The following is a 27230-nucleotide window of genomic DNA, read 5'->3' on the forward strand; positions in this document are numbered from 1 at the left end:
ACATTTAATCAAAGCTTAAAAAATGAAATGGTGGTGATAAGATTATCGTAATTTGCTGATGATAGAGTTGTCTATTTTGAAAACCCAAGAGGTGTAAATGTTAAGCTATCACAAAGAGTAAAACATTTTTAAAAAGCTGTAGCTTTTCTGCAGAACAACAAAGGTTTAGAGAAATAACGGGGAAAAAAGTTCCACGCACAATGAAAGCAATGTATAAAATACCTAGGAATAAATGTAGCAATCATTTAACAAAAGAAAAAAAATCTACCAAGAAACAAGATAGAAAACTTAAATTAATGGAAGGATATACTCTAGTTGTAGATTTGAAAACATATTATTATCAAGATGTCAGTTCTTCATATTTTAATATACTTCAGAGCAATGTACTAAACAATCTCACCTACTTAAAATATGTGAATTTTGTTATATGTAAATTATGGCTTAATAAAAAAAAACTCCCTCATGTCCCCGTGTGTTTCCAAACTGACAAAATGATTGTGAAATTCATCTATAAAAATAAACATTTGAAAAATGCAACAGAAACAATTTGAGATGCATTATTCTATTAAATAATAGCGTAAGCATATATTTGGAACCGAAAGGGGTATTCAGTTTAGCGGAAAAGAATGGATAGTTCATGACTAGATCCAACATGATAGCCAGCCTCTGAGACAGCCTCCAGATACTCCTTGTCTCCCAATATTCATTCACGGCCTTATGTCTTCCCCTCAAACATCGAATCGTGCTGACCTGTGTAAAAATAGGATATGATGAAGATATAAGCATGGCCAATAGACACATGAAAAGATGTTCATCATTGCTAATCATCAGGGAAATGCAAATCAAAACTACACTAAGATATCACATTACACCCGTTAGATTGGCAAAAACATCCAAAACCAAGAGCGACAAATGTTGGAGAGGTTGTGGAGAAAAAGGAACCCTCATACACTGTTGGTGGGAATGCAAACTGGTGCAGCCACTATGGAAAACAGTATGGAGATTTCTCAAAAAGTTAAAAATAGAAATACCCTATGACCCAGCCATCCCACTACTGGGTATCTATCCTAAGAACCTGAAATCAGAAATCCCAAGAGTCCCTTGCACCCCTATGTTCATTGCAGCATTATTTACAATAGCCAAGATGTGGAACCAACCTAAATGCCCAGAAACTGATGATTGGATAAAGAAGATATGGTATATATACACAATGGAATACTACTCAGCCATAAAAAAGGACAAAATTGGTCCATTCGCAGCAACATGGATGGACCTCGAGGGTATTATGTTAAGCGAAATAAGCCAGACAGAAAAAGACGAACTCTATGTGACTCCACTCATAGGTGGAAGTTAACATATTGACAAGGGGAACTGATCGGCGGTTACCAGGGAAAAAGGGGGTGGGGGGAGGGCACAAAGGGGGAAGTGGTGTACCCACAACATGACTAACAATAATGTACAACTGAAATCTCACAAGGTTGTAATCTATCATAATCTTAATAAAAAAAAAATAGGATATGATGGAAACACATATTTGTGACTTTTGGTGACAGGCCATGAAAGACATTGTGACTTTTGTCTTGTTCTCTTTTTCCATCACTTGCCCTGGGGGGGAAGCCAGCTACTATGTTCTGAGGATACAATCGAAGCCTCAAAGGAGAAGCCCATGTGATAAAGAATTGAGCCTTCTTATCAAGAGTCAGAAGCAACTTACAAGCAGTTTGAGTGAGCCATCATGGCAGTAAATCTTCCAGGCTCAGTCAAGCCTTCAGATGACTGCAGCTTTGGTGACATAGTGACTGTAACCTCTTTAGAAAGTCCAAGCTGGAACCGCCAGTTAAGCTGCATTCAAATTCCTGATCAAGAGAAACTCTGAGATAACAAAGATTTATTGTTCTTTTAAGTCACTATGTCTGAAGGGAATTTATTATGAAGTAATAGGTAGCTAATATATATCTGTATAAATAATTATATGGATTGCATATGATTATATATATACTAATATATAAACATACATAAAGAATATATATGACTATATATTTATAATATATAAAACAAATATATATGAATAATATACAAGGATAAATAATCATATAGATTGCACATTGACGGGAATAGAGAGGCTATCTGATACTCATCTCTTGTCAAATATTAAATTACAGACATAATAGAGATATAAATTTTGAGAAGTATGAAACCAACAAAGTATTAGAAAAAACATATTAGAATGAACAATTTTGGATTTGAGGGCTTTTATAAGCGTTATATCCAAAGCAAATATCATAAAGAAATATATTTACAGATTTTTAATCATTAAATATAAACTATTTTTGCATTAAATAGTACAATAAGCAAAATGAAAATGGGTTTATCTCAAGAATAAATGGCTGATTTGCATTATAAAATACATCTTTGAAATTATGATGTCAAACTAGGAATAGAATTCGATGTTTTAAACATACTAAAGACCAAAACAAATCTCCGAGATGTAAAAAGCTTACTAATGAAACATTAAAAACATTTCCATTTTAATATGTAACAAAACAAGAATGTATAACATTACCATTTTCCTTTAAAATTCTAGTTGGGGTTCTATTTTATTTTTTATTTATTTATCTATTTACTTTTTGAGGAAGATTAGCCCTGAGTTAACTGTTGCTAATCCTCTTTTTGCTGAGGAAGACTGGCCCTGAGCTAACATCTGTGCCCATCTTTCTCTACTTTATTTGTGGGAAGCCTACCACAGCATGGTGTGCCAAGCGGCGCCATGTTTGCACCCAGGATCTGAACCAGCGAACCCCGGGCTGCTGAATCAGAACGTGTGCACTTAACCGCTGCACCACCTGGCCAGCCCCTCTAGCTGGGGTTCTAACTAAGGCACTTAAGAAATTAAAAACAATATAAATGGCATAAAAATGAAAAGGAATAAAATAAATCTGCCTCTTTAATAGATGTTGCCATTTCCTATAAAGAAAAAAAGTGTAAGAAAATTATGAAAAGAGAGCTAAGCAATTTTGTCGGATATCTAATCAAATAGAGAAATCAATTGCATTTCTAATCACCAGAGATAAACAGATAGGAAATTTAAAAAAGAGATAACTCAGCAAAGCAACAGATATGTAGGCACAGACCTTACAGAAGATCTCTATGGAGAAATTTGTCAAACTTTATAGAGAAACTTGTAAATCTTCTCAGTAGATATTAAAATGTATCTAAATAAAACAAGAAAACTTTATTGATAAGAAATATCAACATTCCAGTAATGTTCATTCTACCCAGTTTGATCTATAGATTCAATGCAATTCCAATATAAATATCAGCAATATGTTGGTTTTTTTTTTTTTTTTTTTAGGAAGATCGGCCCTGTGCTAACATCTGTGCCAATCTTCCTCTACTTATTATGTGGGATGCCACCACAGCATGGCTTGACAAACAGTGCATAGGTCTGTGCCCAGGATCCGAACCGGTGAGCCCCGGGCTACCAATGCAGAGTGCACTAACTTAACTGCTATGACACTGGGCCAGCCCCAATATGTTGGTTTTTATGTTATATTAAGGAGAATAAAATTTGTATTTGAGTATCAGAGAAAATAAACATGTGAGTCATTGTTTTGATGTTGCACTGTTATTCAAAAGATATCACAGGCCAGCCCCCATGGCGTAGTGGTTAAGTTTGATGCCTTCTGCTTTGGTGGCCTGGGTTCATGGGTTCAGATCTTGGGCACAGATCTACACCACTAGTTCTCCACGCTGTGGCAGTGACCCACATACCAAATAGAGGAAGACCGACACAGATGTTAGCTCAGGTATGAAATGTACAGTTTTGAAAACTACTGTAACCTTGCAAAGCAAATATCCATTAATTTAGAAATAGGAATTATACTAGTTTGCTGGAGCAGCCATAACAAAGTACTACAGACTAGGCAGCATAAGCAACAGAAATTTAAGGTGTTGCCAGGGTTGTTTCTTCTGAGTCCTCTCTCCTTGTCTTGTAAATGACCATCTTGTTCTCCCTGTGTCCTCGTGTGATCTTTCCTCTTTGTGTGCCTGTGACTTAATCTCCTCTTCTTATAAGGAGACCAGTCATATTGGATTAGGGCCCACCTGCATGTTCTCATTTTACCTTAATTAACTTTTTAAAAGTCCTACATCTGGGGGCTGGCCCCGTGGCTGCGTGGTTAAGTTAGCGCGCTCCAGTGTTTCATCGGTTGGAATCCTGGGCGCGGACATGGCACTGCTCATCAAACCACGCTGAGGCAGCATCCCACATGCCACAAATAGAAGGACCCACAACGAAGAATATACAACTATGTACCGGGGGGCTTTGGGGAGAAAAAGGAAAAAAAAATAAAATCTTTAAAAGTCCTACAGAAGAATATACAACTACGTACCGGGGGGCTTTGGGGAGAAAAAGGAAAAAAAAAAAATCTTTAAAAGTTCTGCATCTGAATATATTCACATTCTGAGGTACTGGAGGTTAAGACCTTCACACATAAATTTTGAGGAGACACAATTTAGCCCATAACAGAAATTAAAGATTCTCACATTCAAGTGAAAAGACGACTGTTTTTGTTTGACTCTTCTGATGAACAATTGATGACAAGAAAGAGGATTTTAAAGTTAATATTTTCCTTATAATTGAAAATACACTGATGGAAAGCATAAATAGAAATTTTGAATTATATGCCAATCATAAAGCCACTTTCAGTTTATGGTTAGACCTCCGCAAGGTACAGATTATCAGAGGAAATATTACAAAGCCATTGTACAAATTTATATTTTAAGTTAAATTCAAACTTACACAAAAGTGATTTCTATGAAAGTTAAATTGTCTTAGAAAAATTGTTCCTTGAGAATCATCAACTTTAAATGTATTAACATTTATATTTTTAAATAATCTATTTGAAATTTTTCCTAAAGTTTTCATACCCTATAAAATACTCCCAACAGCTCCAGTAACAATTGGGTCAGTAGAAAGATTCTTCCTCCAATTAACAATTTTCAAAAAATATTTGCAGGGGCCGGCCCCATGGCAGAGTGGTTAAGTTCTCACGCTCTGCTTCGGTGGCCCAGGGTTTCGCTGGTTCAGACCCTGGGCGCGGACATGGCACCACTCATCAGGCCACGTTGAGGCGGCGTCCCACATGCCACAGCTAGAAGGACCCACAACTAAAATGTACAACTATGTACTAGGGAGATTTGGGGAGAAAAAGCAATAAAAAAAAAGATTTTGCAAATGTGCATTTGCCAAGAGCAAACGATGCTGCTTTCAATCGTATCTTATCGAAAACGGAGCTGTTAGATATAAATTGTAATAAACTAATAAGTGAATTTGCAGAAAAGTGAACCATAAAAATCTTATAATCAAGAAATCACATTAATAAAGTATTATTACTTAGTATGTTATATAAAATAATGACATCAAAATACTAATTTTATGAAATTTGTAAGTTTATATCGTTACTCATATATCACTGTTTTTCCTATTATGTTTTATAAGAAATAATATATTTTAAAGGATAAAACTTCATACTTTAGTAACTTCAATGATGCTTTTTCTGCACTCTTTAAAAAGGTGCCCCATGTTTGCATTTTGTACCCTTGGGTCCCGTAAATTATGTAGCTAGTCCTGCCTGGCAGACCTGGGAGAGTATCAGGCCGCAAGGGAAGTTACTCTGAAATTTACCCCTAAATGTTCTCTTTACAAGTACATCAGATAACCTAACCTTGGGACACTGGTAAATTAACATGACAAAGAGATTTATGCTTTCAGAGAAATACAAAATAGATCAGGGCAGAGATATTTAAGAGTCAGAATGTCTCCACGGCCTGTAGGATTAACCTAATTTAAGCTATTAAAATATACATGAAAAAATTTACCAGTGAAAAGGAAGAGCTCTTCAGCCTGAAAACACTGAAGAAATCGAATCTCAGAAATAAATCTGGACAGAGTCGATCCACAGATGTTTCATTCCAGAGAAAGTCTTATTCAAAGGGCTTTGTGCCTACTCTGGTTCCATTAAACACGCTTCTGCTATTGTGATTTACTAAGCAGCCCTCTGATTTTTCCATTAGGGTTACAGGCTGGGACATAATTTGCCAAATGTGCTTTGAAGACTATTCTATTTTATTAGATCACTTGATAGTTCTGTTTCTTATCATAAATGAATAATGTGCCCAAACTGGTGTTATGTTTTGAATAGCATTGTTATTTTCACTAGCTAAACTTTAATTTACTTCCATCCTGAAACTATGTAAACCAAAGGAATTGATGTAAAATAATGAGACCAGCCAATAAGAAAACTATAAATAAGATAACATTTATCAGTATTGATCATCTCCTTGATTTTGTTAGGTTATTTGTTAGTTTTGTTGGTTTTATTTTATTTTGTTAGTTTTATGTTCCTCAACGTAACTGTAATTAGAATAAAACTGAAAGCTTCTACCTAATACAAATTCTTAGAAAAACACTTTCCCTTCTAGATCTTGTGAATCAGAATCTCCGAGAATTGTTTCTTTTAGCAAGTTACAAATTTAAATAGTATATAATCAGGACAGGAGAGATACAGGAATCAGTAGTTGGGAGCCACTGCCTCCTTTATAGGGACTGAATGTTTACGTCCCCACGAAATTCATATGTTGGAATCCTAAACTCCAATATGGTGGGCGTAGAAGGTGGTGCCTTTGGAAGGTGACTAAGTCATGAGGGTGAAGTTCTCACGCATGAGATTAGTGCTCTTATAAAACAGCCTCCAGAGAGCTCTCCCTTCACCATGTGACAACACAGTGAAAAGACAGCTGTCTATAAACCAGGAAGTAGGCTCTCACCAGATACCCAATCTGCCGGCACCTTGATTGTGGACTTCCCCACTTCTAGAACTGTGAGAAATAAATGTTTGGTGTTTAAGCCACCCAGTCTATGGTATTTTTGTTAAAGCAACTCTAACATATGAAGACAATATATTTCCCTAACTTTTCCAAATTTATAACATCCCGTCTGGACTTTATCCTATTTTGTATTCTGCTCTCTGCCAGTTTTAATGCTTGTTAAGAGTAATGGTATCAAATAATATAGCAGGTAGCTAATATATAATACACACCATTCAGTTAGTTAATAACAAAATTGAATTTAAATGGACAGGACCCATGGAGAAGGTCGTTCTTTGAATTAGAGAGTGAATAGGGACATGGTAGCATTCGGCCCCAACCATCAAACCTAACTGCTTTTCCTAAAATTCATACTGAGGAGCTAATTTTGTTGTGTTATTCTTTTATTGAATATAGTCATTTTTTGTGGATAAAAAGATCTTGCAGTGGATGAAAAGCTGATAAAATGCAGTAGCATGAGTAAGCCTAGCCCTGCCCTGAGGTCCATAAGCCAAGGGAAGAGTTTCCAAACTAGGAAGGAATAGATGTAGACACAGGCGCTAAGTATAGAATCAAGGATTGAAGGATAAAACTGATAAGATAAATGAGTTTGGGAAATTAGTAGGGAGAGTGGTCCTGTGAAAATGCCTGTAAAAGATGTTATTCTTTTCATTGTCTACCTTTCTGTGCCGTGATACATCCAGTCTCTGCTGTATTTAATTAGTGAAAAACTTTAGGTTATGGAACATTCACGAGATAGAAGTAAGATCCTTCAGTTCTCAAATTATCAAAGCACTGAACAGCAAATCTGAATATTAACTTACCAGTGGTCTAATTCTTCTCTGATAAAATAGTGGTTTATTTTCTTAGGTCGTCTAACCTGATGGGGGGTATAGAGGTTGCTTCCCCAGCACTTTGGCGTATCATTTACAAAGACACCCCTCACCCTTTCTAGATGGGTGCTCAGCCAGAGATCTCATGTCACATGGTCATCAAATCACACCTGTTGCTGTGTCCCAGGATTTAATATGACCTCCTCTCTTATTCATGGCCACCAAACAGGTATCGGATTAAGGACCTCAGAAGTTTATACTGCAAGAGTAGTAACTGAACCTCTCCCGTGGTTCAAGACTGAGATATTGCAAGGGGAATGCCAAAGAGTAATTCAGGAAATGGAGACTGATGGAAAAGTCTTCTAAGTGAAAGAGGATGTAGAAATGAGAGAATCCGGGAGACAAAGGCGTGAGAAGATTAGGCAGATAAGCAAGGGAAAATAGGGGAAATCCTGGCAGCAGGCACTGTGTTCAGTAGCTAAACTTCACAGGTTCTTCTTTTTAAAAGCACAGGACAGTTACATACCCAATGTGAAAAAAGTCTATCACTTTCCATACCAACGTTATGGGTTTCTGTTAAGCACTCAGTCACCTCTCAGCATTTAACATCTAATTTTCTGAAGGAGTAGGGAAAATCATTATCTAAAGGATGAATGGAAAGGGAATTTGTTCTCTTATCTATCTTAATAGTCCTCAGAATGATTACTCTCTTCAAATATTGATCATCTCTGTTTTGAGACTGTTTATATATGACAAATAAATTTATTGTGCCTACTCCTCTTAGCTCCAATTGTTTAAATTAGCATATCGTTTCATTTTATAAGTTGAGTATCTTTAGTTAGTCCTGTAATAAACTTCCTGAATTACAGTAATAACATGACTCATGCCAGAGAGGGTGTATTTTATGGTTGTGTAGGGAAATTTTAAAGTTAGAAAAATCAATGATTGTTGAAATGAAGAGACAGGTTGGTAAAAACTAGGGCATGATTTGTGTTTGCTTTTAAACAGCTCTGTTAGTAACAGATCATAAATTAAAATGTATAAAACATCATTCTATCGTTTAAACTTCAAAATTAGAGGAACCTGATACAATTTTGGAAGTAATTCTAGAAGTGTAAGTACCTTTTAAAAATACGTTTAAGCCCATTTTACTTCTTGGGACTATTTCTAATGTCATCTAACACAGACAATGAAAACTGGATTCCCCTCAGGCCAGCAAACAACATAAAGTCTTTTAGAATTCTTCAGCGTTTGAATGGCATGGACTAAAATGGAATTATCTGGTAAGACATAAAAACCAAAGTTTTGTTAATATTTGTTTAGATTTTTTTTTCTTGCTTTATTCCGTCTCCATGCTCCTTGCTTCCAGGACAAGGATCCAAAGTCTAAGATTCCAGGGAAAGACTATTTAGCAGAATGTTTGGTCTCTTTAATAAATGAAAAGACAGGAAATAACATAAAATAGCACTATTACATGAAATTTCCACCATAGATTTCCAGCTCAAAGAAGCTTAGATTGAGAGTCCATTGGTTTGCATTTCTCCCCATTTTTCTATATGGGTGAGGAAAGGGTGACCGCTGGAAGTATTTGAGACAATGACGAGTTACAGAATTCCCCCTTTCCTTTCCTCTTCATTAGTTACCACCTATTTTTCTCCCTCGGGATTCTATCAACATCTAAAATCTCCAGTCTCCCCTGTGACCAGGTATCCTGGAATTTCACTAACCTTTTGCCCTTCAACCACAGTGAAAGAATGTCTTAATTTCTTCAAAGAATGAAGTAACAACTTACGGATTATCTCTGTCAGCATTTCCTCTATGTTCATTTTCATTTTATTGAAGTAACAATGAAATCTAATGCTTTGATGGACAGAGAAAAAGGATGGAACTTGCTTGTCAAAATCAGGCCTGACCTTTTGAAACAAACCAGGTCAGATCTTTGCACTTTGGATAGATCATTTCACACAAAAGCAAGACTGATTTCCACATCATGGCAAGACCAGAATTATAACATTCCATCAAAGTTTTTTTTGTTTTTTTTGGTGAGGAAGATTGTTCCTGAGCTAACATCTGTTGCCAATCTTCCTCTTTTTGATTGAGGAAGATGGTCTCTCAGCTAACATCTGTGCCAGGCTTCCTCTATTTTGCATGTGGGATGCCGCCACAGTATGGCTTGACGAATGGTGTGTAGGTCTGCTCCCAGCATCGGAACATATGAACTCCAGGCCACCAAAGCAGAGCACATAAACTTAACCACTACGCCACTGGGCCAGTCCCCAAAGATTTTTTTAATGGGTTTTATTTTTTAGAGCAATTTTAGGTTCACAGCAAGATTGAAGGAAAGGTACCGAGATTTCCCATATATCTCCCTGTCCCCACACATGCATAGCCTTTCCTGTCATCACTATCTCCCCTAGAGTTGTATATTTGTTGTAACTGATGAAACTACATTGACTTTTCAAAAAAATGTTTTGTACCCTATTTTTTAAAATAAAAGCTATATATGTTTAAGGTGTACAACATGATGTGGGTTTTTTTTGTTTTTTTCTCTTTTTTGCTGAGGAAGATTATCCCTGAGCTAACATCTTTGCCAGCCTTTCTCCACTTTATACATGTGTCACTCCCTCAGCATGACTGTCAAGTGGTGTAGGTCCATGCCCGGGATCCAAACCCATGAGCCCAGGCCACTGAAGCAGAATGCACCAAACCTAACCACTACACCATGCGGCCAGCCCTACAGCATGATGTTTTGATACACATATAGATAATGAAATTATTACTATAGTCAAGCTAATTAACATATCCATCTCTTCACAATTACCTTTTTTGTGTGTGTATGGTGAGAGCACCTGAAATCTACTCTCTAGAGAATTTCCAATATTCAATACAGCATTATTAACTATAGTCATCATGCTGTATGTTAGATCTCTAGACTTCTTCATCCTACATAACTGCAGCTTTGTACACTTTGACCTTCATCTCTCCATTTTGCCCCCTCCTTGTCCCTTCTATGTGTCCGACGTTTTTTGATTCTACACCTAAGTGAGATCATGCATTATTTTTCTTTCTGTGGCTGGCTTATTTCACTTAGCATAATGTCCTCCAGATTCATCCATGTTATCTCAAACGGCAGGGTCTCCTTTTTTTAAGGCTGAATAAGATGTATATATGACAACTCCTTCATCTAACCATCCATCAATGGACACTTAGGTTTTTCCCATGTCTTAGATGTTATGAATAATGCTGCAATGAACATGAGAGTGCAGATATCTCTTCAAGGTACTGATTTCATTTCCTTTGTTTTATACCTTCTTTTTGGTTTTTTAAAGAGAGCACTGTTTTCTATTAGAATATGTCAGTTTTTATATACAAATAACTATTTGTGTACAAAGGAATACTAAAGCAAGACAATTCAGTTGAGCCTTCAAGGCATATGTTCCCTTGAGAGAATCTTAATATATGATCCCCTAGTAGAGTAAGTTTGCTTTGGCTCACAACTATGTGGCCACATATATCTAGCTCTTAGGATAGACCTACGATTCCAGAATTTCAGTCAAGCATATACAGTCATGCATTTGCTTTTGCTATAGGTTAATGCCATTTGTACTGACACTTTCTCTAAAGTGAATCTTTTCTTTTTTTGAAGACTGGCCCTGAGCTTACATCTGTGCCAATCTACTCCTATTTTGCAGGTGAGACCCCGCCACAACATAACTTGATGAGCAGTGTGTAGGTCTGTGCCCTGGATCCAAACCCAGGAACCCTGGGCTGCCAAAGTCAAGCATGCAAACTTAACCACTATGCCACCAGCCTGGCCCCTAAGGTGAACCTTTTATGTAATAGAAATGCATTTCTTTGTCACATGGTTATTTACTGCAACCTTAATATAATGGAATCATAAGTTTAATGTGTTATTTAAATATTTTCTAAAACCCATTAAAATAAACATCTAACTATTAAAGTCAAAGGAGCATATTTAAGAACCATCGAAAATCACCTTGGGTGACATGCTTTGGAAACACAAGGGTAAAACATGATGCTAAAAACATCCTCATTGTCTTGGTAGATTCCCCATTCTGGTTTACACTCACTCCACTTTCCTCAACTTTAAGTACTCCTAGGTTTGTATTTATTTGAACTGTTTTGACAACATGTCTTAAAAATTATAATCTGTGTTTTTATTTCCAAGTGATTGAAGAGATGGCTTAACTGGTAAGAACAGATGTCCCACTGTTTTCTGACCATAGAGGCAGCTCTTTGTTTTTTGTTCTAATAGTAAAAGTAGGAAAAAATCCTGAAATATATTATGCTAATATTTATTTTAAAGGGAAGTGCTGTTTGGGAGAATGATGCCTGTTTACATCAGATGGAAATCGTATTAGTACAGACACTTTTTTTTCTTCCAAGCTCTAAATACACTCTTGTTCAAAGGGCACAAAAGCATCATAAAAGCTTAGTTAGAACCAGATAATTGCACAGCTTTGCTTTTGTCTGACTCCATTTGAATCGGTTGACTTTTAAAATTGAATGAGAAACATTGTTTCCTGATGACAGAGGAGAGCATAAAAGGCTGGGAGTACAATATGGGACAGCATTACTCACCTTGGAGAACGCATATTCCAGGTGCTCTCTGCCCGATCATTCTTGTCACAGGTGAAGAGTTCAAATAATAGTAGCCCTGATTCCTGAAACGAATATCAGATGAATTTCAGGGGAGGAAAATCTTAAAGAGGAGAGAATAAGTGAGGTAGGGAAAGAAAATAAATGAAAATCGAAAGAATAAAATGAATAAGAAAAGTTTACATTAAAAACAGAGAATTGCGAGGCACCCTTTGCAAAGATGATGCTAATCTAACCCAGCTAGTGGATTATTTCGGTTCTATTTTCTGAAACACTTAGGCTGAAAGTTATTCTTGACGACGATAATTCAAACCTCGCAGGGCCATTGCTCCAGGAAATATAGGGCTTCAGCATTTCATGAAATTTACAAACACTGTTGTGAATAATATTTGGGAAAATAAAATGGAAACAAATTAGGAAGCCAGGCCTTAGTTGTCAAGCACGTGAAACCGGTCATGTGAATCTTCAGAACCAAGCTGTCAAATCTTGAAGAGCTGCTATTGTTGGATCTTTTCCTGGTCTAGCCTCCCTTTCCCCACTACCCTCTACAACAACTCCCAGGCCTTTTACTTCATTTCCCGAGTCTGAGTATTCTTGCTGCTACCAGTTTATGTAAGAAAGATTCAATCTCTGTGGCATCTTCTCTGTCCAATAGTACATATCTTCAGACTTTACACTAGTCATTCCATGCTTCCAAGTTACTGACTGCCTATGGATAACATCTCTCATGCATGGTAGAGGCACTTCTTCCTTCAATTTTAGTATTTTGGATGAAATATTACAGTCATTGAGGTATAGACTCTCAAGGTATGAATCTAAGACTCAGATAAGGTAATGAGAATATTTAGATCCAGAAAGTTAAAGATGAGAAGCTCTTTGTTTTGTCACTCATGCTAGCCATTATGCAGCTGCCTACAGAAAGAGAGTCAAGTAGTCAAAAGGAGAGTTTCCATAGTTAATGGTCCTGGATTGAAGCTCTGCTTCACAACTTACTGGTTGAGAGACTTCAGCTAAATAACTTACTTCATCTGTAAAATGGAAATAATAATTATAGCTACTTCGTAATATTGCTATGAGTCTATAATTGAGATAACACAGATAAAATACCTGGCATATTTTCTAGCATGTAGTAAGCATTCACTCTGGCATGTAGTAAGCTATTATTATTCTCTGTTGTTATGGTTGTTACTACACTACCAATAAGAAGAAATGGTGCTGAGTAAAGTGACCAATTTATATGGTGGTGGCAATGGGGAAGAGCAGACTAAGTAAGACAGGGTTCTGGCAGGGAACGGATAATGCACTCAATGAACTCAAAGGGTTAATTGAAAAGAGTTCAATCGAGGGACTATTTGCTGATGTAAGAGCAAGGGTAACACAATCATAAAGGGATGGTGAAATGCCCAGAGTCTTGCAACAGTAGGGAGCCCAGCTATAAACCCTGGAAGCCTGGAGAGGAGAGAAGAGAACGTTACATTACTAGAACCCAGAGAGAGCTATAGATGTTGGAGAGGGGTCGCCCTGCAAAAGCTATGGTTAAAGAGTGACAGTCCAGCAAGAAAGTGGCATAGGGCTATATAACCACTCTCTATTCTTCTGCTGGTAACTCTCACTGAGAGAGGACAGCCAGAAGCCAGAGAGCCAGACCCGAGGCTCTGCAGTTCTTGTAACTCTTGGGTAGAAAGCAAGGCAGAGAACGAACCTGGGGGGACAAGCAGAGAATAATACTGGTGGGCAAGCACACCACAATTTCAACTTATTTTTCAAAAACTTCAATTCTTGCCAGTATTATGAAAGCAGGATTTAATACTTGTTATTTAGAGTACCTCTAAAGTTGCTTTGTGGGGCCCTGGAACTTTGTGGATTGGAGCTTGGATCTTTGACTTACAACAATACTGTAGGACTGATATCTCAAAATTCCTGGGAGCATAACCTCCAAGTACTTATATTTTGCTTTCGAATAGTAAAAAGCCCAGTTTTCTGTCAAACAGGATATCATTCCTAACAAGCAGATTTTCTGTCAATGTATTAATTTCAACGATTCGATTTGAAAGTTTATATCAATAAAGTTAAAACCAGATATTACACAGAAATTCAATGTACTTCTTGGACATGTGTCCATTGTTTGAACCAAACTTACTGTAGAAGTCTCTACTATGACTCCAAGACTGTAGCACCTTTCAAATAAAGCTCTCCATTTTGTTTATTGTATTATTTCAAAATAAATGTGACATTTTGAAATAAATTTGGAAGTTTGTTATTAACTATATTATTATGAATATTTTACAGGTATTTTTAATCCAGTTTGGCTGCTTGGACACTCATGTTGGGGTCTACTGGTAGCATTAAGTATGGAAAAATGCTCAGTAGCATTTAATATTTGCATTTTAAGTTGTCTCTCCTGAACCATCATAACTCATTTCAAATTGACTGAAAAAATTAAAGGTAGTATATTCATTACTCTGAACAGTTCATTAAGAAGATTCTAAGACATTAGAAGTCTTTTTTCTCCAAAAACTGAACTTGAAATTTCTTGGAATGAGATACCATGTGTGAATAAAAAATTGTCAGCTCAATAGACTTCAGGGGAGATACAAAGTGAAAATGAAATTCACAACTATTAATACAAGTAAATATGCAAGTAAATATTTACCGTTTATTAGGAATAACGAACTCAACTGCAACACGCAGAAAAAAAAATTGGGCAAGGTATGATTAAACTCACGTGCAAAATATTCCAAATAGCACGGTTAACGTCAACATCCAAAAATGTCATTCATTCCACACTCTCTGACCAAACCATGTCCCATTAAAAAACAAAAAATAAACAGTTCAAAGAGAAGATCAGGAAGCACTTGACATAATGATTCTACCACAATAAAATATTTACGAATGTCTCTTTCATTCAGGAAACTATTTGATACCATCATGGAGTGAATAAAGTTGGAAGCGCGGAAAGGGTATTGACGTCAACACATGCTATATTAGAGAAATAAATATTGAGAGAATGTTTAGAGAATCCCATGACAATGAAAAAAATGCACATTCACTTCAAACAAACGCATTAGGAAAATTTGACAGTTGATGCACTTTTTTAAGAAAAATGTTATTGGTATTAAGAAATAAAAATATTAGCCTTATATTTTTATTAAGAAAGTAATCTTAAATATTGCTGCTTAATTTTTTAAAAAATCTATAAATTCCACATTCTCTAACCACTCCCACTCCACAATTCTGCCTCTACTAGAAACACCACTGATAGTAGTCCAATATTATTAGATGTTCTATTTCATTTATGCATTTATAGTTGTGTGATGGAGGCCAACACGACCATAAAAATTATCAGAAAGTATTGTGGAAAGTTACTAGGAGTCAAAGAAAACTTTGCTCTGTCTGTTTTTGAGGTGGCAAAGGCAAAGAAGAAATAGTAACTCAATTAATTAAAATAAAAAAAATTGTGGGAGAGAAAAGGAATTCAGCACTATGTAACTCTAGGTAGATATCATCTATATCAAGATTATCTCATCTAATTCCAATCTGGGCACTAATACTTATGATGCATTTCTTCCTGTGAAGTGGCAGTTATCTTGGTATTGCAGCTGTCAGGAGCACACACTGTTTCTCCTCTGGTTTCTTGCTTTCAGGAACTGGATGACAAGTAACTCCTCTAAAAGAGCTCAGGGCTGAGAAACTGTCTTTCTTGTTGACCTTTCACATCTAGATGAAACATCCACTTTAAGTGATAAAAATTTTACTTGAAAAATCATGATGGATTCCAAATTCTTTAGAACTTCCCTGGACTGCAGTGAAGAAAAGAAATATTCTCCAAGTCTGAAGGTCTCTATTCCTTGGCTTCAAGGTACAGAAAAAATCTTACAGGAAACAAGCAAAATTCTTACTTTCAATTTGTGAATTCCACCATTTGAAATGCATTCCTTTGGATTCTAAAGGAAATAGGTGAGTTTTCCAGCTTGTTTCAAGTGAATCTGAAAAAACTTCCCACAGAAACAAATAAATTTTGATGAGAAGGAGTGAAGTCAGGCATAAATCTGGAACCAACCAGACTAGAGAGAGATATTCTGTTCGGGGCTTCTGGGCATCAAAAATCACAATGTGATAATCCCAGTAATGAGGGGAGAGGAGAGCGAGATCTCTTAAAAGAAGGATTTAATGATAAAATCTCAAGGTTAAAAAATATTTCAAAAGCACATTATACTAGCATAACTCCTGTTCATTTGTTGAATTAAAAGGAAATGCGCAGTAGGTTTCTGGGAAGAATTTTGAATGTCCCTCAATCCCTATATAGAAAACCAAAATGCTATTGAGAAAATTACATCTGAGTAAAGACACAAAGAAGATGAATGGATTAGTCACAGAAATATCAGAGAAAAGGGTAATCCAGACAGAGAAAACAGTTCCAGGAGGCCTCACAGCTGGAGGGAGCCTTGCGTGTCTGAGGGAGATTGTGGGGAACAGTGTGGCTAATGCAGAGGAAGAGAGCTGAGAAGCAGATGAGGTTGGAGTTCTCATGGGGAGGCAGCTCATCCCTGGGCTGTGCCTCCTCCTCTGTGTGAAGTGGCGACTCCTAGGAAGATTTTAGTCCCTGGAGAGGTGAACTGTGTGTAACATGATGCCTCTAACTGCTGTAATAAGACACGTTTGTGTGACCTACTCCAAAGGAGCTAAGAAAAAGGACATAGAGAAAGGACAATGAACACTAAATTATTTATACTGGCATTTTAGGGAACAGGAAAAGGGAAAATTATGAGTTTTTTCTACTTTCTACACGCATGGTTGATTTTACTTATTACTATGACAATGCATTACTTTTGTAATAAGCACAATCCTATATATGTGTATGTATATATGTTATATATGTGTTATATATGTTACATATATTTTTAACTTCCTGGATTCCAACACACACGTGCTGCATAACCATCTCCAGTCACCATTCTAGTCACCCAGGAACTATGTTTTGTCCTCCCCCAAGTCAGTCTTCTTATTCTTGGGCAGCTTTTGTTATTAAACAAGTTTTCCTCATTCTAATCTACATTCTGCTTTCCTGTAACTTCTCTGCAACCTGTGCTAATTTTCATCGTTAGGAGACACAGAGAACGGGTTTAATAATTCTTCTACAAGACATCTCCTCAGGTCGCTGTAGAGAGGTGCCGGAAGTTGGAGAAGCCTAAAGAACAATCAGCACATTTCGCAACTTAACCAAAGTCTGGCCCTGCACAGTGGGCAGAAGTAAACAGTGACAGTAAGAGGAAGAAATAAGCAACGAAAGAAGTGGAGTGGGAACATGTCCTTATCTGGGATGTAAAAAGAAACTGCCTCGCATGTTGGGCAATCTTACCACATCATAGGTAAGTGATTGAGAAATGTGAGGCCCTGGTCAGCTACTAAGGGAAGCACCAATGAGGAATGATTGAGAAATTAAGTCAAGAGAGGACTTAACACCCTCTTATCGGTCTCAAGAATTATTTTTAGAAATGTTATCTCATATTTTCCATGCTTGTATTATTTCTTGACCTTCTAATTTTACACCTGACTGCCCTGAGTGGGTGTATGTGCATGAGGGGTGGGGAGTTAAAAGAGGAAGTAGTATTTTCAAAGCACAAAGGAATAAAAACTTCCTAGACTCAAGTATAAGAAGCCAATAATCTCTCTTTCCACTTAATCATTCTGCTGCCATTAAGTGGACTTACGTGACCCTCCCACAAATGGAAAAGCACTTAATAAATTGCAAACTATTATAGAAGTGTTAGTTAAATAAAAAGAAATATAACATCTATAAATAAATAAAGGGTGTATTGATTGTGCTTGCTAAGAAGAACCTCAAACGCATGGGAGATGCAGAAGAGAACATGAGAAGGCCTTTTGCTTATTTGAAGCCTTGTTTCTTGTAAATGAAAAGCTGAGCCTCTCACTGAACCCAAAGTATCCTGTCATCTTAGAGGATGCCCTTTATAATAAAAAATTTGATTCAGAAAGCATTCATTTCTTAGTTTATGTAAGGTATGGAACTGGAGGTATATAGAATGGAAAATATTTTTCTGTTTTCCAGAAGTCTCTCATGGAAAAGCACATGCAAACACTAAATGTACACCACCAAAACTACAAGTGCAAACCAACAGTAGAATCACAAATGCTGGTGGAAGGCAGAGTGATCAGAACAACATCAAGATCACTGAGATAGTCAATGTAGGTGGAGAGAAACTGTGAAAACTAAAAATGAATTCATTTCCCAAGAATGATGACTCTTTACTTACCAAAAAGTCACTTTTTTCCAAGCGAGGCTGAAACCCAGAAGAAACACAAGCAAAAGTCTAATATGTTCGTAGACAAGTATTATAATAATAATCACAACTACTATCTTAATGTTGGTTAAGCTCTTTCTAATTTCTAGGAATAGAGCTAAGTATTTGACATGCTTTAAATGAATTAATTCACTCAACAAACCAATCCAATTTGTCAGAGATTGCAATGGTTAGTAGAGAAGGAGCTAGCCCCAAACAAGGTCTGCTCGCCTCCACCGTCCAAGCTTTACAACCAACAGTCTCCAAATTGGCTGTGCAGATCTCTGTAGGGATATAAAATGACCTCTTGGGGTATGAGAAGAAAATATGAAAGAGGTTCATTTCAATTTTTGTGTTTCTTCCTTTAAAAATGGTTTTTGTATATATAAACTATATAGTTTATATAGTGTATAAATATAAAAATTTACATATACTGTGGGTTGTGCTTAAAATATGTAATGATCAGAATGTGCAATCTGAAAAGCTTGGAAAAGAATGCTTAAACTATTAAGCCATATGGCCCCAAAAGTTAGACCTACCAAAAAAGCCATATACAAATTTCTTTCAAAAATTCATTTCTAGAACACTTTTATCAATTTTGTTAAGCCAAATAAAAATCTTCTTGTAAAATTCAACTTCCATTTTGCATTTTAGAAAAATTGTTAGCAATTCTGCTATTGTAGTAACTCAAATCCCCGTAGATTAGACTTGAAATTACAAGGGAAAAGGGACTAGTGGAGGCAAAATGATATAATCTAGAAGTTTGAATTGATATAGATCGAAACGATTTTAAAGACTGTTATAAATTGCAAGTATCAAATCTTTAAAATAGTCCATTTGGGGCCATTTAATATACATTTCACTTGATTGTAACATAATACATCAGGCAATGAGCAAAATGAGGACCTTCTTCATGATGAAATGTTTCCCTTCTGCTCAATATTTTCTGTTTTAAGAAAATAATCTGAACACTGTATATAAGAAAGATCTATCACAATGGATAAGTGTATACAGTAAGTGGCACAATAATAACAGCTATTATTATTATACTGTATTAGTTCCCTATTACAAACCACCACAAATTTAGTGACTTAGAACAATATGAATTTACTAGCTTACGTTTCTAGACGTCAGGAGTTGTAAATGGGTTTTATGGGCTAAAATCAAGGTATCTGCGGAGCTGTATTCCTCCTAGAGGTGCTAGGGGAGAATATGTGTCCTTAACTGTTGCAACTTCTCAAGGTCACCTGCATTCTCTGGTTTGTGATCCACATTCAAAGCAAATCACTCCAACCTCTGCTTCTGTCATCATTTCACCTCCTCTCACTCTGAGTCTACAGCCTAACTCTTACACTGGGGCCACATCTAGGAGAATTTCCCTATCTCGGGATCCTAGCTTAATCACATCTGCAAAGTCTCTTTTACATTGTAAGGTAACATATTCATAAGTTCCAGGGGTTAGAACATGGCATCTTTGGGGAGCCATTATTCAGCATACTCCATGGTTTGACCTCTGGCCCTAAAGATTTCTGTCCATCTCACCTGCAAAATATATTCATCTCACCTCAAGATCCTCCAAATTCTCAAGCCATTATAGCATCAACTCAAATCCAAATCTCATATGTGTCTCATTAGCTCAAAAGTCCCAAATCCCAAATCTCACCATTTAAGTCATCTAAATTAGGTATGAATGAAGCTCTGGGTATAATCCATCATGGGGAAAATTCTCTCCATTTATGCCCCTGCGAAACTAGAAAAAATGTTATCTGTTCCCAAAATACAATGGTGGAGCAGGGATAGGATAGCAGTTAATAGTTAAAGATATTCCTCATGCAAAGGGATAAAACAGAAGGAAAAAAGTAGTCACCAGTCCCGAGCGATTTCAAAAATCCAGGTGGGCAAACTCCATTAGGGTTGAAGGCTGGGAATAATCCTCTGTGGCGTGAGTATCTGTCCTCCTCTGGACCTGTAGCTCTGCTCTCTGAGTTGTCCTTCCTTTTTTTTTTGAAGGATAGCATATGTTTGAGGCCAAGTAGTTTCATCAGCCTGCTTCTTGCCTATAGAATTTTTGGGGTCAGATAGGCTTACTTCATTTATCTTCTCTTTGTCTCTTTCAGTCCAAGCTGGTAGTATTTCTGTTGTATAACATCCTAAAAAACCTTGTGGGAGGTTCACTTCACTAGACAAGAGGCTTCTTCACAAATCTTCCCTGGATAAACGCATCTGTATTCCCTGTCTCTACTGAGATGGTTGATGGGCTTCCTCATTCATGTACTTAATCTCTTCAAAGGACTGTTTATGTGATTGAATTCTGACCTTTTGGTCCTTGTGAGGCACTAGCAGAATCTTGTCCAGCCACATGCTTGGCTTTCTCTCCAGAGCACGCTTTTCTGGCCATGAATCTCCTAATTTTAACATGTTTTGAAATCTGGATAGGCTGAGAATTTCCAAAATCATCAAGTTTTGGTTCCTTTTTGCTTCTGAGTTCTTCTTTCAACTTACCTCTTTCTTCACATTTTGCTATAAGCAGCAAGCAGAAACTAGATTGCATTCTCAACAGTTTTCTTGGAAATTTCCTCAGACAAATATCCTAACTCATCATTTACAAGTTTTGCTTTCTACCTAACCTCAGGACAAAATTCAACTACATTTTTTGTCACTATATAACAAGGATCTTCTTTCTCTCAATTTCCGATAACTCTGTCCTCATTTCCTTCTGAGCCCTCAACGGCAATGATTTAACGGTCATATTTCTACTAAAATTCTATTTATGATGATGTAATTATTCTTTCAATGATAAAAGTTTTCTCCGCTGCACTCCTTATTTCCTTCTGTGTCTTCACCAGCAGTATCTTTAATGCACATATTTTAACCAATAGTCTGTCTATGATCTCAGAATTTTCTAAGATGATACAGGTTTTTTCCTACCATGCTCTTCCCTATTCTCCCAGCCTCTGCCCCTTACCAAATTTGAAAGCCAGTTCTACATGTTTAGGTATTTGTTCCATACAACAGAACCCCACTTCCAGGTACCAAAATCTGTACACCTTTTGTTGAATGGCTACCATCTTCCAAGGTGAAGCTAAGCACTTTATAAGCCACCTTAATTAATTATCTTAACAATTGTCCAAGGGAAACATTATTATAATTATTTTACAAATGTGAAAGTTTAATATGATTGAAAAATAATAGGCTTTGGAGCTAGGTAGATGTAGATTCAAATCCTAGCTTTATCACTCTTTAGCTTCATATTCTTGGGAAAATCATTTAATCTTTTAAAACATTCTGAGCTTCAGTTTCCTCAAAAATAAAACAGTGGAAATAAAACCTACCATGCAAACACATGTTCCTTTCCTACCCTTCTTACCCTTTTTTTTTCTTGGTGGTGACGGTGGTGGTGAGGCTTACATAAGATAATATATGTAATAACTTGCTCGGTGGGCATGTTATAGGAGTTGTTATTCTTGATATTTTTCTATTCTGTTGCCATATATGGAATTAACTCACATGGAAAAGATTATTACCTGAGGGGAGTAGATATATGTGACCAGGATTGCTGTTAAAGCAGAATAAAATAGATACATTTAGAGAGACAGGCTATTATAGCTGATGAAGATTTCTGAAAGCTCTGTGGTGGTTAAAATACCTTTTACTCTCCATGTATTTCCATTGCTTTTCTTGAGAATATTTAATAGTTAGGATATCAGACATCTTGAATTGATTAGGGAAAAGATAATGGATTCAGGAAAGTCTTTATCTGATGAAAATTCAAACATGGAGGAGCTCTGTCTTTTTATGGAAATTTTTTTTTTTCAAAGATTTTATTTTTTCCTTTTTCTCCCCAAAGCCCCCCGGCACATAGTTGTATATTCTTCGTTGTGGGTCCTTCTAGTTGTGGCATGTGGGATGCTGCCTCAGCGTGGTTTGATGAGCAGTGCCATGTCCGCGCCCAGGATTCGAACCGACGAAACACTGGGCCGCCTGCAGCGGAGCGCGCGAACTTAACCACTCGGCCACGGGGCCAGCCCCTTTTCATGGAAATTTATTAATACATAAGTGCCAATATCAGCTTGAACAAAGGAGAAAGTATTACAATCTTTAGTTAAAATATATATTCTAGTTATATTCTATCCTTCTAAAGCTGTTTCTTTGAGAAAAAAATACACACAGATGACATCAGCAACATGGTGGAGTGAGCTATTCCCCTTCTCTCTCCCCCTTTTGAACTACAACTAAATGGACATTCACTGACCAGTGGAGGAAGCCCACACAGCACAACAGGATGCCTGAGAGACACACTCAGCTATACACCTGAGGGTGGATGGACTGACCCTGTAGGAAGCGGCAGAGATAGGTGAGCATGCCCTGCTCTCCCCCGATAGCCCTGTGCATGTACATGAATGTTTTCCAGCCTGACATTCAAGGACCCCAAAGTGGGAACATGCACTTGGGTGACCGTAGGAGGAGGTAGAAGGAACCCTTGCCTGCACTCATGATTGTTCTGGCTCTCCTGGCAGGGAGGGGGAACCCACCACGCTCCTGTAGTGCCAAAGAGCAGACCTAGCCCAGGTCACAGTCAGGAAGCCTTGCCTACCAAGCACAGTGGCCGTATACAGAGCAGACCGTACACAGAGGCAACAGGAGATCTACACACTGGGGCAAGTACACCCTAGGCCCAAGGGAGCACTCATAGTGCTGCAGAGCTCCGAAAGAAGGAACATGTCCCGGGAAGCTGTGGGAAGAGGCCTGGCAGCCTTGAGCCCACTCAGGTTCACCTTCTCGGTGGGGAAGGGGAGTCCACAGGACCTCTGTGGTGCCAAGGAGCAGCCGTAGCCCAGGTCTCAGAGAGGAAACCTGCCTGCCAAGTACTGCAGCCCCACAAACCTCAAGCAGAGACTACAGCAGATCTACACACTGGGGCAAACACAGCCCAGGCCCCACACACCTAAGCACTCAGTGCTGTTAAGCTCCAAAAGAGGGAACATGTACTGGCAGCTGTGGCAAGAGGCAGTGGCAGCTTTTAGCCCACTGGTGATCACTTTCCTAAAGGGAAAGGGGAGTTCATAGTGCCCCTGAAGTGCCAAAGAGTGGCCCTAGCTCTGTCCACCAAAGAAGCCTTGCATGCTAAGCACAGTCCACAGAAGTGCCTGAACAGACCTCAGGCTGGAGCAAGCACCCATAACACCCCCGCAGCCTTCAACAGACAAAGTGGGGCCAGAAACTGTTCCTGCTTCCTCCTAGCAGTATCAGGTGGAATCTGCATCCTAAGAATACCAAAAATGCTCCAACAAAAGAATAGCTCATCAAGCACCATGAGAAACTGCAGCAACAATTCAGACCAGAAGGAAAATGAGAATTCTCCAGAAACCAACCCTGAAGACACAGAAATTTACAACCTAAATGACAGAGAATTCAAAATAACCTTCATAAGGAAACACGGAAAGACAATTCAAGGAGCTCAGCAATAAAATGAATCTCTTCACCAAAGAGATTAAGACTATTAAAAAAAAAATCAAGCAGAAATTCTGGATAAGAAAAGCCTAATTAATGAAATAAAAAATAATCTAGAATCATTAAGAAATAGAATGGATATTATGGAGGGAAGGATTAGTCTTCCAGAGGATAAAAATGTAGAAATTCTACAGGTGCAGGAGGAGACAGAACTAAGATTTTTAAAAAATGAAGGAATTCAAGAAATATCCAACTCAATTAGGAAAAGTAACATAAGGATTATAGGTATTCAAGAGAGAGAAGAGGAGGGAAAGGAGCAGAGAACTTGTTCAAAGGAATAATTGCTGAGAACTTCCCAAACTAGGGGATGTTTCAGGATTTACAAATAAATGAAGCTAAGAGAATGCCCAAATTCATCAAAGCAAAAAGACCTTGTCCAAGGCACATAATAGTAAAAAGGGCAAAAGTTAATGATAAAGAAAAAATATAAGAGCAGCAAAGCAGAAGAAAATAACCTATAAAGGAAACTCTATCAGGCTTTCAACAAATTTCTTGGGAGAAACTCTACAGGCTAGGAGAGAATGGAATGACATATTCAAAATATTGAAAGACAAAAACTTCTAGCCAAGAATACTGTATCCAGCAAAACTTTCCTTCAGATACAATGGAAAAATAAAAGCTTTCACAGATAAACAAAAGCTGAGGGAGTGCATGGCCACTAAACCTCCCCTACAAGAAATAATTAAAGATGCCCTCACCCTGGCAACAAAAAGGCAAAGGTCTACAAAGCTCTGAGCAAGGAGATAGACAGACATGATCTGAAACCTGCAGCTCTCTACCAGAATAGGGAGGCAAAGATTCAGTTATGACTTAAAAGAGGAAGGGAAATAAAGCATCAAAAGTAATGATAAACACTTCAACTTAGCCACAAACTATTAAATTAAAAACAGAACAATTTGTAACACCAATGACTCAGAAGAGGAGAGGAAAGGGAAGGAATGTGCTTAGGTTAATGGAGATAAGAGGCTATGAAAAAATGGACTATCTCATCTCCAATATCTTTCATAGAGTCCTCACAGTAACCACTGAACAAAAAATCAGAGGAGAGCCACAATTCACAAAAAGAGAGAAAACTGAGAAGTCCCCCTCAGAAAACCACCAAAATGAAATGGCAGTCAGAAATACAAAGGAAGAAAAATGATGGAAACATAGAACAACCAGAAAACAAGAGATAAAATGGGAGTATTAAGCCTTCTCATATCAATAATCACTCTAAATGTAAATGGACTGAATTCTCCAATCAAAAGACACAGAGTAGCAAGATGGATTAAAAAACAAGACCCAACAATATGCTGCCTCCAGGAAATGCATCTTAGCTCCAAAGACAAACATAGGGTGACAAGCTTAGGGTAAAGGGATAGAAGACAATACTCCAAGAAAATGGCCAACAAAAAAAAGCAGGTATTGCCATACTTTTATCAGACAAAGCAAACTTCAAGTGATAAAAGACAAGGAGAGACAAAGAGGAGTAGTATATAATGATAAAAGGGACATTCCACTAAGAAGACATAACACTTATTAATATATATGCACCTAACACAAGGGCACCAAAGTACATAAAGCAATTATTAACAGACCTAAAGGGACAAATTAACAGCAACACAATAATAGTAGGGGACGTCAACACCCCACTCACATCAATTGACAGACCTTCCAGACAAGAAGTCAATAAAGAAATAGTATCTTTAAAGGAACGATTTGATGAGATGGTCTTAATAGGTATACCGAGAACATTCCATCTGAAAACAGCAGAATATACATTCTTCTCAAGTGCACATGGATCATTCTTAAAGATAGACCATATAGTGGGAAACAAGGTAAGCCTCAATAAATTTAAGAAGGTTGAAATCATCCCACTCACCTTCTCTGATCACAATGCTATGAAGCTAGAAATCAATCACAAGAAAAAACTGGGAAAATTAGAAATACGTGGAAACTAAACAAAATGCTATTGAACAACCATTGACTCATTGAAGAAATCACAGGGGAAATTGAAAATACCTGGAGACAAACGAAAATGAAAACATAACACATCAACTCTTATGGAATGCAGCAAAAGTGGTCATGAGAGGCAAATTCACAGCAATACAGGCCCACCTCAACAAGCAAGAAAAATCTCAAATAAGTCATCTAAAAATGCACCTAACAGAGCTAGAAAAAGAATAACAAACAAAGCACAAAGTCAGCAGAGGAGAGAAATAAAAATCAGAGCAGAAATAAATGAAATTGAGACTGAAAAAAACTGTAAAAAGGATTAATTAAAATAAGAGCTGGTTCTTTGAGAAGATAAACAAAATTGACAAGCCCTTGGCCAGACTCACCAAGAAAAAAGAGAGAAGGCTCAAATAAATAAAATTAGAAATGAAAGAGGAGAAATTACAACAGATACTGCAGACATACAAAGGATTATAAGAGAATACTATGAAAAACTATATGCCCACAAATTCGATAAGCTAGAAGAAATGGATGAATTCCTAGACTCACACAACCTCCCAAAACGGAATCAGGAAGAAATAGAGAATCTGAACAGACCAACCACAAGTACAGAGATTGAAAGTGTAATTGAAAACCTCCCCAAAAATAAAGGTCCAGGACCAGATGGCTTCTCTGGAGAATTCTACCAAACATTCAAAGAAGATTTAGTACCTATCCTTCTCAAACTATTTTGAAAAATTGAAGAAGATGGAACACTTTCTAACACATTCTATGAGGCCAACATTACTCTGATACCAAAACCAGACAAGGACAACACAAAGAAGGAAAACTACAGGCCAATATCACTGATGAACTTAGATGCAAAAATTCTCAACAAAATATTGGCAAACTGAATACAACAATACATTAAAAGGATCATACTTGATGATCAAATGGGATTTATTACAGGGAGACAGGGATGGTTCAACATCTGCAAATCAAACAATTGATACACCACATTAACAAAATGAAGAATTAAAATCACATGATCATCTCAATAGATGCAGAGAAAACATTTGACAAGATCAAATGAGCTGGGCCTGTATTGCTATAGAAGGAAAGTACCTCAACATAATAAAGGCCTTATACAACAAGCTCTCAGCCAACATCATATGTAATGGTG

At 37.2% G+C, this 27230-nt stretch overlaps 1 long non-coding RNA gene across 2 annotated transcripts; it reads right to left on the minus strand.

The window, feature by feature from the left end:
- Positions 1 to 560: 560 nt before the first annotated feature.
- LOC124247372 (uncharacterized) lies at positions 561 to 20931 on the minus strand. 2 transcript variants are annotated; one of them, XR_006890699.1, is made up of 5 exons: positions 20490 to 20931; positions 12303 to 12385; positions 3132 to 3212; positions 1715 to 1872; positions 561 to 750 (listed from the first exon to the last, which is right to left on the minus strand). It is a non-coding gene; the product is annotated as an uncharacterized LOC124247372 (long non-coding RNA). The 2 variants fall into 2 exon arrangements; XR_006890700.1 differs by lacking the exon at positions 20490 to 20931 and adding an exon at positions 20286 to 20483.
- Positions 20932 to 27230: the final 6299 nt, after the last annotated feature.

Source organism: Equus quagga, chromosome 11 (genome assembly GCF_021613505.1).
Source record: "Equus quagga isolate Etosha38 chromosome 11, UCLA_HA_Equagga_1.0, whole genome shotgun sequence".
Classification (NCBI taxonomy): domain Eukaryota; kingdom Metazoa; phylum Chordata; class Mammalia; order Perissodactyla; family Equidae; genus Equus; species Equus quagga.